Here is an 18,545-nt window from a genome sequence, read left to right on the forward strand (position 1 = left end):
AGAAAAAATGTTTCTTTAAAATACTGGAGAGAAGCTATAAGTACAATTATCTATACCTTGAACTATGTACAAGTCAAGAAAGGTACTAACTCTACACCTTTTGAACTATGGTATGGATACTCACAAAATGTAAAATATTTTAAGGTATTTGGAAGCAAGTGTTATATTATCAAATATTTCAGGAATGGTAAACTAAATGCAAAAAGTGAAGAAGGTGTATTTCTTGGTTATTTCACAAGAAGTAAAGCTTATAAGTATTTAAACACTAACATTGACAAAGTCGTGGAAAGTACAAATGTGAAATTTGATGAATATACATAAGTATATGAGGCTAAACCTATGAAGGAACTAGAAAAATACAAATCATTTGTATACTTTTATGGAGGTATGCCTACTAATAAAGATTCTATATATCAAGTTGCAAACCAACAACAAGTTTTAGTGACTATCGAGTTGTATTCACAAATCGAGTTACATAATGAAGTTGAGGCATATTCTGATTTTGAGATTAGTGTACATGAAAGAGATGCTGAACTACCTAACAAAGATGTACATACTGATTTAGAAGTTGAGAGACCAAATGAAGAAACTAGAGCTAAACCAAGTTTGTCTAAGTATATAAGGAGATATCACCCTGCTACACAAATCATTGGAGATAAAGATGCTTCACCAAAGACAAGAAACAAATTGAGAAATGATACATGTTTGCTGAGCATGCAAGAACCAAAAATAGTGAAAGATGGCTTAGAAGATGTGGACTGGCATAAATCCATGGAAGAAGAGATTGAACAAATTAAGAAAAGCAAAACATGGAGTCTAGTTCCTAGACTTGAATACAAAAATGTGATTGGTACCAAGTGGGTATATAGAAACAAGTTAGATGAAAATAGTAAATTCACAAGGAACAAGGCAAGATTCATTTGTAAATGAGGGATTGACTATGGAGAAACATTTTCCCTTGTTGCAAGTCTAGAAGGATTAAGAACTCTGCTTGCTTACTTTGCATACAAATGTTTCAAATTTTATCAAATGGATGTCAAATTTTCATTTTTGAATGATATAGAAGAGGAAGAAGTTTATATAGAATAACCAAAATGATTTGTTGATGCTAACAAAAAAAACTAGAATAGACCATCTTTGTACACTAGTCCTTGGTAGTGGTATAAGTAGCTATGCCTTCCAACCATGTGGTACCTATAGGATAACTCCTACCATGCTGATGGAGATAAAAATCCAACCAAAATCACATAATATAGTCATCCATGGCTAACACTCACACCAAATAGTACAGAGGAATGAAAACAAGATCATGAGACAATACAATACAACAAGTCTTGGTCAAATGTTCTATGGGTCTACTATATAGGGACTCTAATGGAGAGTAGATCACTTGGGACTCCCAAGGTAAACATCATATGGAACCTCTCCTTCAAGACTCCCTCAAGAGGTCATGGTGTTATGTCCTTGGATGAATTGTGTAGACATTTGGTCCTTAAATAAACCAAATGGGAAAATACCTTCAGAATATCCATACAAGTATGTAATATTTTCTTATCTTAGTTAATTACCCATGAACTCATTTAGTTATCACTTATTAGAATATTCTTCACATATACCTTGTTAGGATAGTTAAGGTTTACAAGAGAAGCTCCTCCACTTGTCTACCTGTTGTCAGAAAAGTTTGCATCCTTGCCTAAAGTTTTTACGTAAAGGCGACCTTGTGAAACATGGAAACAACCTCCAAGCTATGGGACTTAAACAATTAGGTTGAGTCTCCAGAGAAGCAAGCCTTCCTTACCAACATGATGCACCTAAGTTGCACTTGGAGAGAAAAAAGGGGAGAAATCATGTATACAACATCTACTTAATCTATCCTAAGGAGGTGATCCACCAAAATAGAGTGTTCAAACCAATCTCTGTCCATACATGCATGGCTAACTATCATTGCACCAAAATATATAGATTCAAACTTGTTTAATCTACCAATCACATGCAAATTAGATGACCAAATAGATAACAAAAGGAAGAAGAGATTCACTTTATATCATTCATAGGCCAAAAGAGATACAATTATGCAAATGATAGATAACCACAATACATCAATGGTTGAAAGAGATAAGGTAGAATATCATGAAGTTCAAAGGAAAAGGGAATTTAAAGAGATTACAAAAGATTACAAAATATGCTTTTATAGCTTTAGAATAACTTAGATAGCTTCTACCCTAAGGAAAACTCAACAACTGCATTCAAGATTACAAAGAATAGTTACTACAAATCTTGGAAAGATTTGATCATGGCACATATCCATATGTAGGAAAATCACTTCTTCACCAAGAAAAGTCCTAAGAAGATAGAAGTGGTGGCCATGAATGTTTTGACTAATTGTATGGACCTCCATGCAATAATGGAGTGTTCCTTTACATTTATTAGGCATAGGGAATGATGAAGGTGGTTGAAGGAGATCAAAAAGATCAGATCTACCATCAAAGGGATGTTGAAAAAATTAATTAATTGTGTATTTTCTTTGATGATTACACAAAATATCATATCATTACTATTTAGTGGATGTTGAGCTCACTCAAGAATTAAAGACAATTTTTTTATGTCTACTAAGCATTCTTGATTTTGTCAAGTTTAGAAGATAGTATCTAGTGAGCTCACTTGGACACCAAATGAAAGTTTGTGGAAGTTGAGTGTTAACCAAGCTCACTTGGTTAATGAAGAAAATGTTAGATGGAACTAGTGTTAATCGAGCTCACTCAGTTACCAAAGGAGCTTTGTGAGTATGCAGTATTGACCAAGTTTAGTTGGTTAACATAGGATAATCATTTCTGAGTTAGTGTCTACCAAGTAGGGTTGGCTAATGAATGATTTTCTTATTTTGGCATATTGAGTTCAATTAATTTATCTATTGGTTCTAGCCAACCGAGGAGATGAATATTAATTATTCTAAATTGCATTCTGTCTGACTTAATAATATGAAAGATATAAGTTCAAGTTGAGGTTTAAATGAGTGTGTATGGAAGAAAAATGAAGAATTGAAGATGCTAAGAGGAAGTGAATCAAAAGAATAAGAAGAATATCCTTGAGATTCTAAAAAGATATATTTGATCAGAAAGGACCAAGTATTCAAGCTAGAATTGAGATCTATAATTAGCAATTTAGTTGTATTAGATTAGGTAATGTCATTGTTACTCTCTAACGATTGTAGTAGTGATCTAAATCTCTTAACAAAGTTGGTTTAATAGTTATTTGTAAATTCTCTAACAAGGTGGCATTTCTGTTGAAGTGTTTGAAGACCTCTAACAAGGCCACTCCTAATAGAGTGATTAAATCCTCTAATAGGGTCACACCTAGCAGCGTGTTTTGTAACCTTTAACAAGGTTGGCCCCTAATAGAGCTCACTTCAGAAGAGTGAAAATCAGTAACTAGTTGCAATTGGTGGTTTTTCCTAAATTGGGATTCCACATTAAATCTTGGTGTCAAATATGTTCATGCTATTTATTTTATGTATTTTCAACTAAGTTAAAAGTAATCATAGATAACATCATAAGATTTTCATGTTAAGTGTTTTCCAAGTATTCTCAGTATTTACCAAGTTATAACATTTTTGTGTGTTTTCCATGCATCAACATAGTTCATTCCTTTTAGAATTATTTTGTACTAACATCTAAGGGATCTAGGATTTTTTTTTGTAGTAACTAATTCACCCCTTCACTCTTAGTTAATCCTCTTATATTTCCAATAAGGGATGCTTCTCCTACTATTAGTATGCCAAATAAGCTATATCATCAGTCAACTAGAGTCAACCTATAGGCCTCTGCCATGTGGACCAATCATCTTTTATCATTGTACCACCCTTCAAAGTCTTCCTTCTTTGACCATCTCATACAATCCTAGCTTCTCCACCTTTCCTTTTAAATAACATCAAATGTTTGTGACTAAGAAAACAAAATGTTATCACCACTACGTGGCTTGCCCTTGACATTTCTCACCAACCACTGTGATCTTGCAAAGACTAAAATCCTAACCACCATGTACCATTTGTGTCATCATAGCATAGACCCTAACCCAGCATGAAATGCTTGTGACTATGCAAAAATGGATTTAACCACCATTTTTTTCTCTCCACTTGGGTCATCCTTACTTGATATAATCACTACTTCACAACTTAACTCTTTAACTCATCACTAACTCCAACAACCACATGCATGAAGTGATTCATGGATTTTCCATCTGATGTGAATGTAGAAGGGTCACAACATTGCAACTCAAAACCTAAATCAAGATCATAACCATGTAACTTAGTGATAAAGAGAGATCACTATGTCACCATAAAGTCGCGTTGACCACTAGGAAGACTGCATCACACATTTGCACCTCTCCTAATGGTTAAGCCATAGACTACAGTGACTGGATGATGAAGGATAGTCACATGACCATGAATTGAATTTCTAAGGGGATAAAGAATAAAAATTCTTGAGACTTAGGATAATAAAGGATAAGCCAAACTTTTGAATATATCTTTTATTTGATCATTTGGGTATTTTTGATATATGACTGTTGGACATGTTTGATAGGAAAACTCAAATTATGGTGGGAGGGAAAATATGGCTAACAATTTTGGTGACTCAAAGGGGATACAAGCCTTCTTGGCATATGAACAGTGACCACTAAAAATCCATTGGGCTATGGAGTCTTTGAACTCTAAAAACCTATCCATTTCATTACTTTTATTGCATTTTGAGCCATAAAATAGACCCTTCTACCTTTGTGACTCTACATAACTCCTCAAAACTATCATTCCAGATGAACAACATAATGTACACCCTAAAATTCTTAGAAAACAAGAAAGAAATGAAAGATCCTTATCAGAAATAGGATTTAAGATATATCCAAATTGATTGGAATATATAGAATTTCACCATTAGGCATACTTAACTAGAAAGCATTTGATTGCTTACAACTGACTATCACATAGGGACCACTCCATATTGCATGAAACTTTGAATGTCTCCCTATTTTTTCTCTATATGCATCCTATTTGAGGATAAGGTCACCTTCCCTAAAAATTATAGCTTTAGCATTTCTATCAAAACTCTTCTTTTCTTGCTATTGATGTGTCTCCAGGGTCTGCATTGCTTAATTTCTCTTTTCTTCCAACTCCATTAATTCTACTATCCTTACTATCATAGCATTATCTTTAGCTAACTCAACTTGATGAGTCAATTCAAGAGCATGAAACTCTAATGAAAGAGAAAGCCTAGCTTCTTTGCCATATACTAGCATGAATGGAGAATTTCCTATGGCCCTTTTAGATGTCATCTTGTCAACCAATCAATTTTTTTTCAATTTTTTATGCCAAAACCTCTAATTATCCTCAATATTTCTTTTCATTATTCTAATCAAATTTATATTAGAGGATTCAACTAATCCATTAGCTTGAGGATAGTAGTTAGAAGATGTACTTAAATAAATGCCATGATCAATTGCCCATGAAGATTCCAAGTTCCTACAATTGACTTTGCATTATCTGAAATAATAGTGGAAGGGGTTCAAAACCTTGTGATAATACCATGTAAGAACTCAACAATTGAATTCTTAGTAGCATCCTTTAATGCAATTTCTTCAGTCCACCTAGTAAAGTAATCTATAGTAGCTAGAATCCATTTAGGCCTAGAGATAGAAGGAGGATTAATAGGACCAATAAAATCTAATCCCCATTGGGAAAAAGTTTGATCAACCTAAATAGGATGAAGGGGAAGGGCTACAAGTATTTGTTTACCTAAAAAAAAGGCACTTTTTTGTACTTCCTTACATGTTTGTGGCAATCATGGAATAAGGATGGCCAATAGTAACTTGCCTTCATTATCTTCATGGCAATGGTTCTTGCTGAAAAGTGGCCACCACTAGGACCATCATGAAGTTCTTTAATCATCCTTTCAGCTTGATCTTCATCAATACATCTTGGCAATGTTCCATTAAAATCCTTCCTAACAAGAATACCATCAACTATGGCATGAAGGATTGAATGCAATCTAAATTGTCTTCTTTTACCTATATCATTACCTTGAAGATATCCATTTTGTGACAAGAAGGTCATCATGTCATCTATCCAACTCTTTAGATTCTCATACCTTGCTTCTTATTGTTCTATTAATACCAAGGCTACTTCTTCATTAGATTCTTGAGATGAGACCATCTACTTGCATAGTCCTTTCCCTCTTACTAACTTGGTGATTCGGATGTCCACATCATATTCCATCACTTTGGTGATCTAACCAACACTTTTCTCAAAAGGAAATCCTTGACACTTGCATGGGGCACTAGAAAATGGATCCTATTTTAGGATAAAAGATGTCTGAATTTCTTCAAAGATATTATAAGTGCAAGGGCTTTCTTCTCCACATAACTATAGTTATCCTCATATCCTTTAATCCCTTCACTAAAGAAAGAAATGGCTTGTTCTTCATCCTTATCATTCAATTAAGTCAAAACATCAAAAATACTTGATTCACCTCCTAAGGTGTAAAGAATGAAATCCTTATCAAAGTTTGGATTAAAGAGAGTTGGGGATGAGGCTATAGATTCCTTGATATCTTCAAAACTTTCTTCTTCCTCCTTGGTCCATGAATCTCCTCACAAAATTTATCCTACCGAGGAAATTTTGCAGTCTTGTGGCTAGGAAGAGAGAGATAAATTATTTCTTTAGTGATTTCTCGATCAATAGTTAGAACATCCTTAGATACAATGTGTCATAAATAATTCCCTTGATTAGTGGAAAAGACACACTTGGATTTAAGGATACACCAAACTCTCTACATCTTAGGAAGACTTGTCTGAGATGGCTAAAGTGATCTATCACATTCCTAGAATATACTATAATGTCAACAAGATAGACCAATACAATTTTTTCTATCATATTCTTGAAGGCCATCTCCATTTCCTTTTGGAATGTGGCACTTTTATTATTTATTCCAAAAGGCATTTTGGTGTAAGCATGGATGCCCCACTTTGTGGTGAATGCAATCTTAAATTTATCGACCTCTTTAACCATTAATTGATTGTAGCCTGAGAATCCATCTAGGAATGAGAACCTCTCTGAACCACTGAATTAAGATAGGATTTTTTCCATGGAAGGAAGGGGATGATGATCCTTAAGGGAGGGTTAGGTTAAGTTCCCTAAAGTCTACACATTATCTAATTTCTCCACTCTTCTTCCTAATAGGACAAGATTAGCTACACACAATGAGTGCTTGATTGGGAAGATGATGATAGTCTTAATCAATTTAGATAGCTCCCTCCTCATTAAGGGATCAATTCTAGGATTCACTAGCCTTTTCTTTTGTCTTACTAGTTTGGCATTTTATTTTAATTCTATGGTATGCTGAAATAGGCTTGGGTCAAGACCCTTTATATTGCCATATGTCCATTCAAACACATCACTAAATTCCTGACATAGATTAGTGAAATTTTATTTTTCTACTTCAATACATACCTTTCCCATGTTTAAGAATCTTCCTTTAGCAATCATGACTAGTATATGATCATCCTTGCTTGCAACAAGGTTCATGCCTCTATCTCTTGCTTGATCATCGGGAGTGAAAGAACTTTCTAAGGTAATCATACCCTTAGGAAACTTTTTGGAACTGAGATTAATGATCTGATCCCCATAATAATTATGTAGTCTTGACTAATTCTTATCTAAATTTTTTTCTTCATTCTACAAGAAACTTACAATTTTCTCATCAGATTCAAACATCTACCAATTGACATTATTATTAGGGGTAGTAGGCCTAAGAATCATCCCAATCTACTACTTCTTTTCATCTTCAAGGCTCCTTGGCACATCATAAGATGCACCTAATATTGTAAGTCTATCAGCATGTTTATTCTCTTTCCTAGGGATGCTTTGAATATTAAGTGTATTGAAACCATCAAGAAAATCCCATACTCTATGTTTATAACACTTGAGTAGACCATTCTTAGTGACATTTTGACTTCTCACTTGATGAAAAATTAGCTCACTATCTCCATATACACTTAAGGCTTGAATTCCTCTTTTCTAGTAGAAGACCTTAAATTAATGCTTCATACTCTTCTATGTTATTGGTGTAACTTAATTGAAGCCTAAATGAGAAGTAGTACCATTCTAGTGCAAGAGAAACCAACATCACACTAGCCCTTGATTCATTTTTATTTCTTGATCCATAAAAGTACATGCTCTATATCTCACTTATATCCTCTTTGTTCTTCTTAAGGTTAGCAACAAGAGAATCCTTCTCTAATATACAATAAGTAGCAAGGCTTGTCTCCAGGGTTTCTAATGTAGGATGAAATTAATATGTACTATCCAACTCATCTAAGAAAAAATTAGGTATCTCTGCTAGGAAAGTGGTAGGATCATATATTATGTCATTTTGATCTATCTCTAGGATAGGGAAATTCATATTGATGAGATTAGGAGTGTAGGGCTCAATATGATTGAGGGCCAAAGGCTCTGCTATGATTGAAGCTTTAGTCCCATATCTTGTTCTAAAAAACATGTATGACCAATTTGAGGATATGTAGCCACCTATTTGGATAGTATAATCTCTTGAAAGATAGATAACAAAGTGTGGCTTAACTTTGACAGCTGATATATCTTGAACTATAGTACAACTAGGGTATGCATATAGGGCCATTTAAACATTCCTAAAGATTCCTACAGTCTTGATAGTACTACCATCCAACTGTAATAAATCCCTAACAATGGGTTCATATTTCATTTCTAAGACATTAGCAACACACTTAGGCATCACTAAACTACTAACCCCTAAATTGATTATACCATTGTGGACTAATTTATCCCCTATAATTAGAGATGTATAAAAGGGAGAAGGTCTAACTTTCTTACTTGTTTCTCCTTCTTTTGCTGGTTGTACAAGACATGTGACACTCTCCATGCTAGGTAGTAGATCCTTTGGTTCAATTCTTTCTAATTCTTGTTGCAATAACCTCTTTTGCATGGGTATAGTAGCAACAACATCCCACATAGAGATGTTCACATTTGTTTTCTTTATCTATTCTACCACACTGAATGATACATTGGGTGCTTTGGTAGAAACCTTGGGGGTTTCATGTGTAGGAGGTTGAGATGGAATAACTTGAGGACCATTTACATCTCTCATGCTATTATTTTTCCTTTGCTACTGAGGAGCATCAGATTGGTTGTTTACTACTTGTACATGAGATATTTCATTTGATGTTGAGGCTTGATTAGGAGGAGGAGGAGTAGCATCTTCAATGGATCTTCTCTTACTCATAGTGTTGTGATAAATGGGATCCTTATTCACATGATAATGCTCTTCTACTTGATGATTTATGAAGGAATAATCAATGAGAAGCATTAGCAATTTGATTAGCATTGTGTTGCTGATCTACTACTTGTTCTTGTATAGTTAATGCCAAATAAGACTCTACCTTCTGACACATACAATATCCATGGGAGTTGTTACAAGAAGGGCAAAAGTCTTGATCTTGAGAAAGATTATTTTAAGGGACTAAGGCCCTATTTAGGTTGGTATTCATAGTCTAGGTTTTTTTGATAGGTCTATTCTGATTGTAGGGAACATGACTCTAGTTTGGGGGTCTATTATGTATGGGACCTTGATACTAGACTTGGGGAGGATTATTATTTTTAGCTTATTTCCTCTTCATAGTCACCAAATCATTACTCATTTTTTGTATTATTGCATTGTTGTCCTCCATCTTCTTTTCTTGATCTCATAACCTCTTATCCATACTCTACATCAATGTCTACATCATGGCCTCAATCTTATCAACTCTATTAGAAGACATAGAGGCTATTGGGAGCACAACAAGGGACTAACTTGTAGAGGAAATAGGAATAGGGGATAGAATAGGCTGATTATTGGACATGTCAGGAAAGAAGGGCATCAGAGGCCTTCGAGCCAACTTCCCTCCTTGTGTCAATATATTTTTTGCCCTTATGGTAATCTCATAAGCATTTGGTAAAGTTTCCCCTCCCATAGATTGTAGTATAGTAGCAATATTACTATTAAAGGCTCTAAGGTAATAAAAAAATGCATTACCAGGGGAAGGATTTACTCTAATAGGTATTCTATCCCATGTCTTTTGAAACCTATAATAAAAATTAGGCATATATTCATAGGGTGTTGTATTGATAGTTGTTAGCTACTGTAAAAGTGATAGGTAATCACTTTTTTCCTCAAAATTCTTACAAAGCCCTACTCTTAAGCCATCCAATTAGTAATAGTGTTATGAGGAAATCTGCTATACCATTACAGTGATTTTCCTTTCAAGGATGAATCTAGAAGCCTAACAACAACATCATCCTCTATAATGCCATGTATATTATAGACATTTGAAATCTCTTAAATATATTCTATAGGGGAGATGAAAGTTTCACTAATGAAGTCAGTTATACTTTTGAGGGCTGACACTGGAATATCATATCTTTGAGCCAAAAGGAGAGGACCCCCACCATTGAAGGTGGTGAATGCATGTGCTGTAGGCTGAGCCATATGAAATAATGCAGCTTTTGGAGCCTTCTACTTGGTCGGTGGATACCAACTAGCACTTTCTAGAATGTATTCCTAATCCTTAACCCTTTGGGGTCTATTTAAGGACATTTATGGCATTGTAAAAGGAAATTCGGAGTGGAGTTTGAGAGAAGGTACTAAGAGAAGAATTTATCTCTAGATTTATGCTATTATAAGCCCATAGGGAATTTTTTGGAGTTTGTTTCTCTACACTAAGTGTTCTATCATATTTTCATAGTTAATTAAATTTTTCCTTTCCTGTTGTGTCCATTCGGTGCTTGGGTTGTGTCCCCATTAAGTGGTATCATAGCAAGTTTTCCTGAGTGTGTAGACAAAGTGCTGACTATGAGGTAGTTTGCACCAGGACTATGTGGTTGTGGGTTTGAATTAAGAAGATGCTTCCATGAAGAGAGTGTGGTGGAAATGCTGAAGCTATTAATCCTAAGGAGGTTAGAGCTCTCCAAAGGTAGGTCCAAGCATTGCAGGAGGAGTTCTATAGGGGAAAGAATGTTGTTGCAGGTGAGGAAAGTGAGGATGACAATGAAGAAGAAGAAATTGGACTAGAAGGGGAAGTCGATGGGGAAGTTATGAATCAGGTAGAGGAAAGGCTTTTTAGGGCCATTACTAAGTTTGGGAAAAGACCTACAATTGATGTGGGTGTATTTTCAAGAAATTTGAAGCCAGATGAGTTGATCGACTGGATCAATGAACTAGAAGAGTACTTTGAATATGAGGATATCATGGATCTAGATAGGGTTAAGTTTGCAAAGGCCAAACTAAAAGGCCACGCCAAAATTTGGTGGCAAGAGGTTCAATTGGAAAGAAATAGAAGAGAAAAGGAGAAGATCACAAGGTGGGATCGTATGGTGGACAAATTAAAAAAGCAGTTCATTCTTGTTGACTATGAGCTTGATTTGTTTAAGAAGATGCATGGGTTAAAGTAAGCAAAAAAATTAGTCCAGGAATATATGGAGGAGTTTTACCAACTTTTAATTGGAGCAGGGCATGCAGAAGCAAATAAGGAGAACATTGCTCATTATATCAGTGGGTTGTGACCTAGCATCTAGGAGGAATTAAGTCTTGTAAGAATGACCATCGTTGAAGAAGCATACCAATTTGCACTATGAGTCGAAGAAAAGCTAAAAAAAAGGTTTGAACGAAGACAAAGAGAGCGCAGTCAAGGAGGAAGTGGAAATGGTAGGTCATTAGGAGGTCAAAATGAGACCCAAAAGAAAAATGAAGATGTGGGTACTAGCAGGAACCAGAGGAACGAGGGTTTCAACTGCTCCGATGATCAAGACTTTGGAAATTAGAGAGGAAGAGGTAGAGGACATGGAAAAGGAAGAGGAGGCTTTTGTGGTACCTATTTCCATTGTAATGAAGAAGGTCATCGTGCCTTTAAATGCCCTCAGCGTCAAGGAAGGACAGATAGGAGAGCTGAAGGCCAAGCTAGGGTTGCTCATGTGGATTAGGATGCACAATCATCACATTTAGAGGATCCAAAAAGAGGAGAGACTTTAGTAAATGAAAGGGTCCTACTAAGTGGTGAGATTGAACTAGGACAAAGGAGGAGTCTATTCCGTACCAGGTACAAGTGTGAAGATAAGCGTTGTGATGTGATCATTGATGGTGGTATCACTGATAACTTGGTATCAGAGGAGATGATCTCTAAGCTGAAGCTCAAGAGGGAGAAACATCCCTAGCTCTATCAGATCGCTTGGGTGAAGGATGATCATAAGGTCTTGGTAAGTGAACAATGTTTAGTGAAGTACAAAATTGGGACTTACTATGATGAAGTTCTCTATGATGTTATTCCAATGGATGTTTGCCATCTATTTTTGGGTAGACCATGGTAGTTTGATAGGCATGCAGTACATGATGGTCATGCAAACACATACTCTCTAACAAAGGATGGAGTTCACCACAAACTGAAGCCCATGAAAAAGCAAGGTGAAAAGGTATGTAGCAGTGCTAGGATTTTTCTTTTTGATGGAAGGAAGTTTTTAGATGGCATGAAACATCAGTGTATGTGTTATGCTTTGATTCCTAGGAAAGATAAATAAGGTAGTAGTGAAATACCACTTGAAGTTTTATATTTACTAGGTGAGTTTGGAGATATCATCTCTAATAATGTTCTAGAAGGATTGCCACCAGTAAGGAAAATCACTCATCAGATAGATTTAATCCCAGGAGCTAGTTTTCCTAACAAGGTTGCTCATAGGATGACTCCTACTGAAATTGAGGAGCTAAATAGATAGGTTCAAGTGCTATTAAGGAAGGGGTTGATTTGGGAGAGCCTGATTTCATGTGTAGTACCTATAGTACTAGCACGAAAGAAGGATGGAGAGTGGAGGATGTGTATAGACTCTCAAGCTATAAATAGGATAACCATCAAGTATCGGTTTCCTTTGCCAAGAATGGATGATGTTATAGATTGTTTGAGTGGAGCTCAGTACTTTACAAAGATAGATCTCAAGAGTGGCTATCACCAGATATGGATATGAAAAGGAGATGAGTGAAAAACTACCTTCAAGACCAAGGAGGGTCTTTATGAGTGGTTAGTCATGCCCTTTGGATTGATGAACACCCCAAGTACCTTCATGTAGCTTACGAATGAGGTACTTAAGAAGTTCTTGGAAAAAATTGTTATTGTTTATTTGGATGATATTTTAATTTTCAGAAAGACTTTGGAAGAAAATTTATTGCATATTTGTAGTGTCCTTGAAAGGTTAAGGGAAGAGAAACTATTAATTAATCTGAAGAAGTGTATCTTTGCAAAAAGGGAGTTAGTCTACTTGGGGTTTGTTATATCACCTGAAGGTCTTAAAATGGATCAAGAGAAGGTAAAAGCAATCTTGGAATGGCCTACTCCAAGGTCTACTACTGAGGTGAGATCATTTCATGGTCTGGTTAGTTTCTATAGGAAATTCATTAAGATTTTTAGTGGCCTATGTGCACCCCTGACTGACACAATAAGAGGGGATAGAGAAGAGTTCAAATGGACTGCGACAGCTACGAGATGTTTTGAATTGTTGAAGAAGAAGGTGACAGAACAACTTGTGTTGGAACTTCTAGATTTTAGAAAGGTGTTCTAGGTGGATTTTGATGCTAGTGGTAGTGCTATTGGAGATGTATTGAGCCAAGAAGGTAAGCCTATTACATATTTTAGTGAAAAATCAAATGATGTAAAAAATAAGTATTCTGTTTATGATCAAGAGTTCTATGCAGTTGTTTTGGCCTTAAAGAAATGGAGGCATTATTTATTGCCAAAGGAATTTGTTTTATATACTGATCACCAGGCATTACAGTATCTAAATAGCCAAGGTAAATTGAATCAAAGGCATATGAAGTGGGTAGAGTTCTTGCAGAGCTATACATTTGTGTTGAAGCATAGAAGTGGAAAATCTAATAGGGTTGCAAATGCATTAAGTAGGAGACAGTTGTTACTTACTAAAATGCAGGTTGAAGTAGTTAGGTTTGTTGAACTAAAAAATTTGTACCCTGAGGATCCTAATTTTGCTGAAGCATGGAAATCTTGTAAAGAACCTATTGCTATAGATAGAACTAAGTGGTTAGACTATCTGATTTAGGATGGTATGTTGTTCAAGGGTAGTCAATTGTGTATTCCAAGGATTTCCATGAGGGAAAATATGATTTCAATTGTGTAGCCATTGCCTATTCCATCAAATCCATGAGAGGACATAAGTATGGATTTTTTTCTTGGATTTCTAAGGACACAAAGGGGTAATGACTCAATATTTGTGGTGGTTGATAGGTTCTCCAAAATGGCACATTTCATTCCATGCCATAAAACTCATGATGCTGTCCATATTGCAGACTTGTTTTTCAAAGAGGTGGTAAGACTACATGGCCTCCAAAAGAGTATAGTTTTTGATAGAGACACTAAATTTGTGGGGTATTTCTGGACAAAATTATGGAAGAAGTTGAGAACAGACTTGAAATTTAGTTCCACACATCACCCGTAGACTGACAGTCAAACAAAAATCTAGGAAATTTACTGAGATGTTTAGTTGGGGATAAGCCCAAGGGATGGGATTTGATTCTACCACAAGAAAAATTTTCTTACAATAACTCTGTAAATAGGAGTACTGGAAAATCACCATTCCAAATTGTATATGGAAGTAGCCCAAGGACTGCACTAGAATTGAGGAAGATGGAGCAAGGGGAGAGGACAAGTGTTGAAGTAGAAGAGTTTTCTAAACATATCAAGTGCCAACATGAGGAGGTCCAGGAACACATTATCAAGATGAATCAATAGTATAAAGCTAGGGCTAATTAGAGGAGAAGACATAAGGAGTTCCAAGTAGGGGATCTAGTCATGGAACACTTAAGAAAGGAAAGATTTCCAGTAGGTACTTACAACAAGCTGAAGATGAAGAAATTTGGTCCTTGCAAAATTTTGAAGAAACGTGAGTTAGGAAATGCATATGAGGAGGAGTTACCAGATGGAATTCACATTTCTCCTATCTTCAACATTGCAAACTTAACAGAGTATCATGATGATAGTGAAAATGAGGAGCTGATGTTAGAGCCATGTCCAATTCTTGCTTCTAAGATGGAGGAGATAGAAGACATTCTAGATCATCATGTGGGCAGGATTACTAGAAATAGGCAGTATGAAGAGTATCTGGTTAAGTGGAAAGGCTGACTGATCGATGACTCCACTTGGATATCAACAGCTGAGGTTTCCCATTTGGGATTTCCTCTACCATCCATAAAGTGACAGGGTCACTTTTTAATCTGCCTTGGGTGTCTAATGTAGGAGCATCTAGAGGTATAAGGGCAATCCTATGTCACCCAAAAAAATGTACTTAAACTTAGTTTCTATTTCATGTGTTTTCATTTTTGGATACCCATTTGGGTCAAATAAAGGTTCCAACTCTCACAGTTTCACTATCAGTGTTCTAGGTTAGAGTATTTGAACACCTTGGGATACGTATAAATGTCAAAAAAATAGGAGTATGTAATTGAGCCATAATTTTGGTAAATTAGAGGGTTTAAATTGGCTGGATGAATGTAATATTAATTTAGAGCATTTCAGAAAAAGAATTAGGTCAAAGGCCCCACAGTTTGAAAGTTATTGCAATTTTTTTTCTTTTTGGAGACCTCCTAAGAATGCTTCAAAGTTAGGTTAAGGGAATTAAATGACCTTGAACAAGGCCAAAAAATGGGGGATGATTGAAGCTTGTCCATAGGGCTATAGAGCAGTTTGGGTGCTTTTTGAAGATGTAAATAGTTCGTCAATCAGAGCCATGGTTCAAAAGTTATGCCTCCCAGAAGTTCGGTTATTGTTTCTGGATTCTTCTAGTTTGTGCTGACTTCTAACGTGGCTTCTGAAGCCTTCTACTTGGTTGGTGGATGCCAAATAGCACTTTCTAGAATGTATTCCTAATCCTTAACCCTTTGGGGTCTATTTAAGGACATTTCTGGCATTGTAAAAGGCAGTTGGGAGTGGAGTTTGAGAGAAGGTACTAGGAGAAAAATTTACCTCCAGATTTATGCTATTGTAAGCCCATAGGGCATGTTTTGGAGTTTGTTTCTCTACACTACATGTACTAGCATATTTTCATAGTTAATAAAATTTTTCCTTTCCTATTGCGTCCATTCAATGCTTGGGTTGTGTCCCCATCAAGTTGAGTCTCTAGGGAAGATCAACTTCCTTTGCTATTAGGATGCACCTAAAATACACTTGGAAAGGAAAAAGGGGAGAACGCATGCATGAAACATCTACATAATCTATCCTAAGGAAGTGATCCACCAAAATATAGTGTTCAAACTAATCTCTACCTATTCATGTAAAATTAACTATCATAACACCAAAATATATAGATTTAGACTTGTTCAATCTACCAATCACATGTAGATTAGACAACTAGAAAAATAACACAAGGAAGAATACATTCACTTTATATCATTCATAGGCCAAAAGAGATACAATTATGCAAATGATTGATAACCACAATACATTGAAGAGAGGAAAATAGATCTTGCATAGTACATCAATGGTTGATAGAGATAAGGTAAAATATCATGAAGTTCAAAGGCAAAGGAAATTTACAATAAGCATGCCAGGGCAATGCCAAAGAAATAGATAAGAGTTGACCCTTCAAAATATTACAAAATATGATTTTATAGATTAAAAATAACTTAGATAGCTTCTAACCTAAGTTAAAATCAACAACTATATTCAAGATTAGAGAGAACAATTACTGCAAATCTAGAAAAGATCTAATCATGACACATATCTATATGTAGAAAAAACACTTCTTCACCAAATAGATCCTTGAGAAGACAAAAATGGTGGCCATGGACATTTTCATTGATTAGATGGACCATTAGCTAGTGAGGGAGTGTTCCTTTACATTTATTAGGCATAGGGAATGATGAAGGTGGTTGAAGGAGATCAAAAAGATTAGATCTACCATCAAAGAGTTCCTTCCCCTATTATTAGTATGCCAAATTAGTCATGTCATTGGTCAACTAGAGTCAACCTTTAGGTCTTGCCACATGGAAAAATCATCTTTTATCATTCTTCCATCCTACAAAGTCTTCCTTCTTTGACCATCCCATACAATCATGACTTTACCACCTTTCCTTTCAATTAATGTTAAATGTCTATGACTAAGTGAACAAACTATTATCATTGCTATGTGGCTTGCCATTGAAATTTCTCACCAACTACCATGACCTTGTGAAGATTAAAATCCTAACTACCATGTACCATTTATGTCATCATAACATAGCACCTAACCTAACATGAAGTGCCCGTGACTATGCAAAAATGGACTTAAACACCATTGCTGCTCTCCACCTACATCATCCTTACTTAATGTAATTGCTACTTCACTTGTTAACTCCTTAACTCATCATTGACCCCAATGAGTGCACACACAAAGTGATTCATGGCTTTGCCATCCTAACCATGGTTTACAATAAACTCTTCACAATCATGTGAATGAAGAAGGGTCCTAGCATCACATCTCAAACCCTGGGTTAAGATCATAACTGTGCAACTGAGCAATAAAGAGAGATCACTACATCACCACTCACAAATGGGTGCTAGCCTTTTAAGCCATAAAGCTGCATCACACATTTGTATCTCTCCTAATGGTTAAGCCATAGACTATTGTGACTGGGTGATGAAGGATAGTTGCATGATTGCGACTTGAGTTTGTAAGGGAATAAAGCATAAAAGGCTTGAGACTTAGGATAATAAAGGATAGGCCAAGGTTTTGAATATATCTTTTATTTGATTATTTGGGTATTTTTAATATATGACCATTGGACATGTTTGAAAAGAAAACTCAAAGTTTAGTGAGAGGGAAAATATGGCTAACATTACCCTACATACCCATTCTCATCACATGATGAGTGCCTATAGGCAATGTGGTTTCCTAACCTAACCCCAATGAACATAACTCAACTTAAAGAAACTTGGAGTTTAGGTCTCACAATAGCTTGAAAAGTAAACACTCACATGCTCATGTGTGGGAAAAATAACTACATGATGATCATAAACAACAAGGGTTGGATGAGAAACAATTAAAATACCAAGTAAAACAATATCACTCAACCGACCTAAGTTTGGGAGTATGGATTCTACATAAATCCCAATGTCCATAAAGGGGAATCATAAAATAAAAGGAAACATGGAATACAGTCCATTTCCACCATCCAAGGAGACAATGCCAAAATCCCAACAAAATATGGGTGACACACAAAATAAGGCAAGAATAAAAGTCAAAAACTCAAAGTTCTCAGATAAGAATGAAACTAAATCATCAATTCAAGAATAGGGTCACAAGACCAAGGGTCCGATAAAATTCACCAAACTAATGTAAAGAATCTTAAAAATCAAAAAATTAGTGAGATACATGTTGATACCTTCAAAATCCATGAAATAATTATCAATCTTAGAGATCTCATGAGGCAAAACAAAACTCTTTCCAACACTAGTTT

The sequence above is a fragment of the Cupressus sempervirens genome, chromosome 4 (genome assembly GCF_028749045.1).
Source record: "Cupressus sempervirens isolate cs-2001-9-10 chromosome 4, ASM2874904v1, whole genome shotgun sequence".
In the NCBI taxonomy this organism is placed as follows: domain Eukaryota; kingdom Viridiplantae; phylum Streptophyta; class Pinopsida; order Cupressales; family Cupressaceae; genus Cupressus; species Cupressus sempervirens.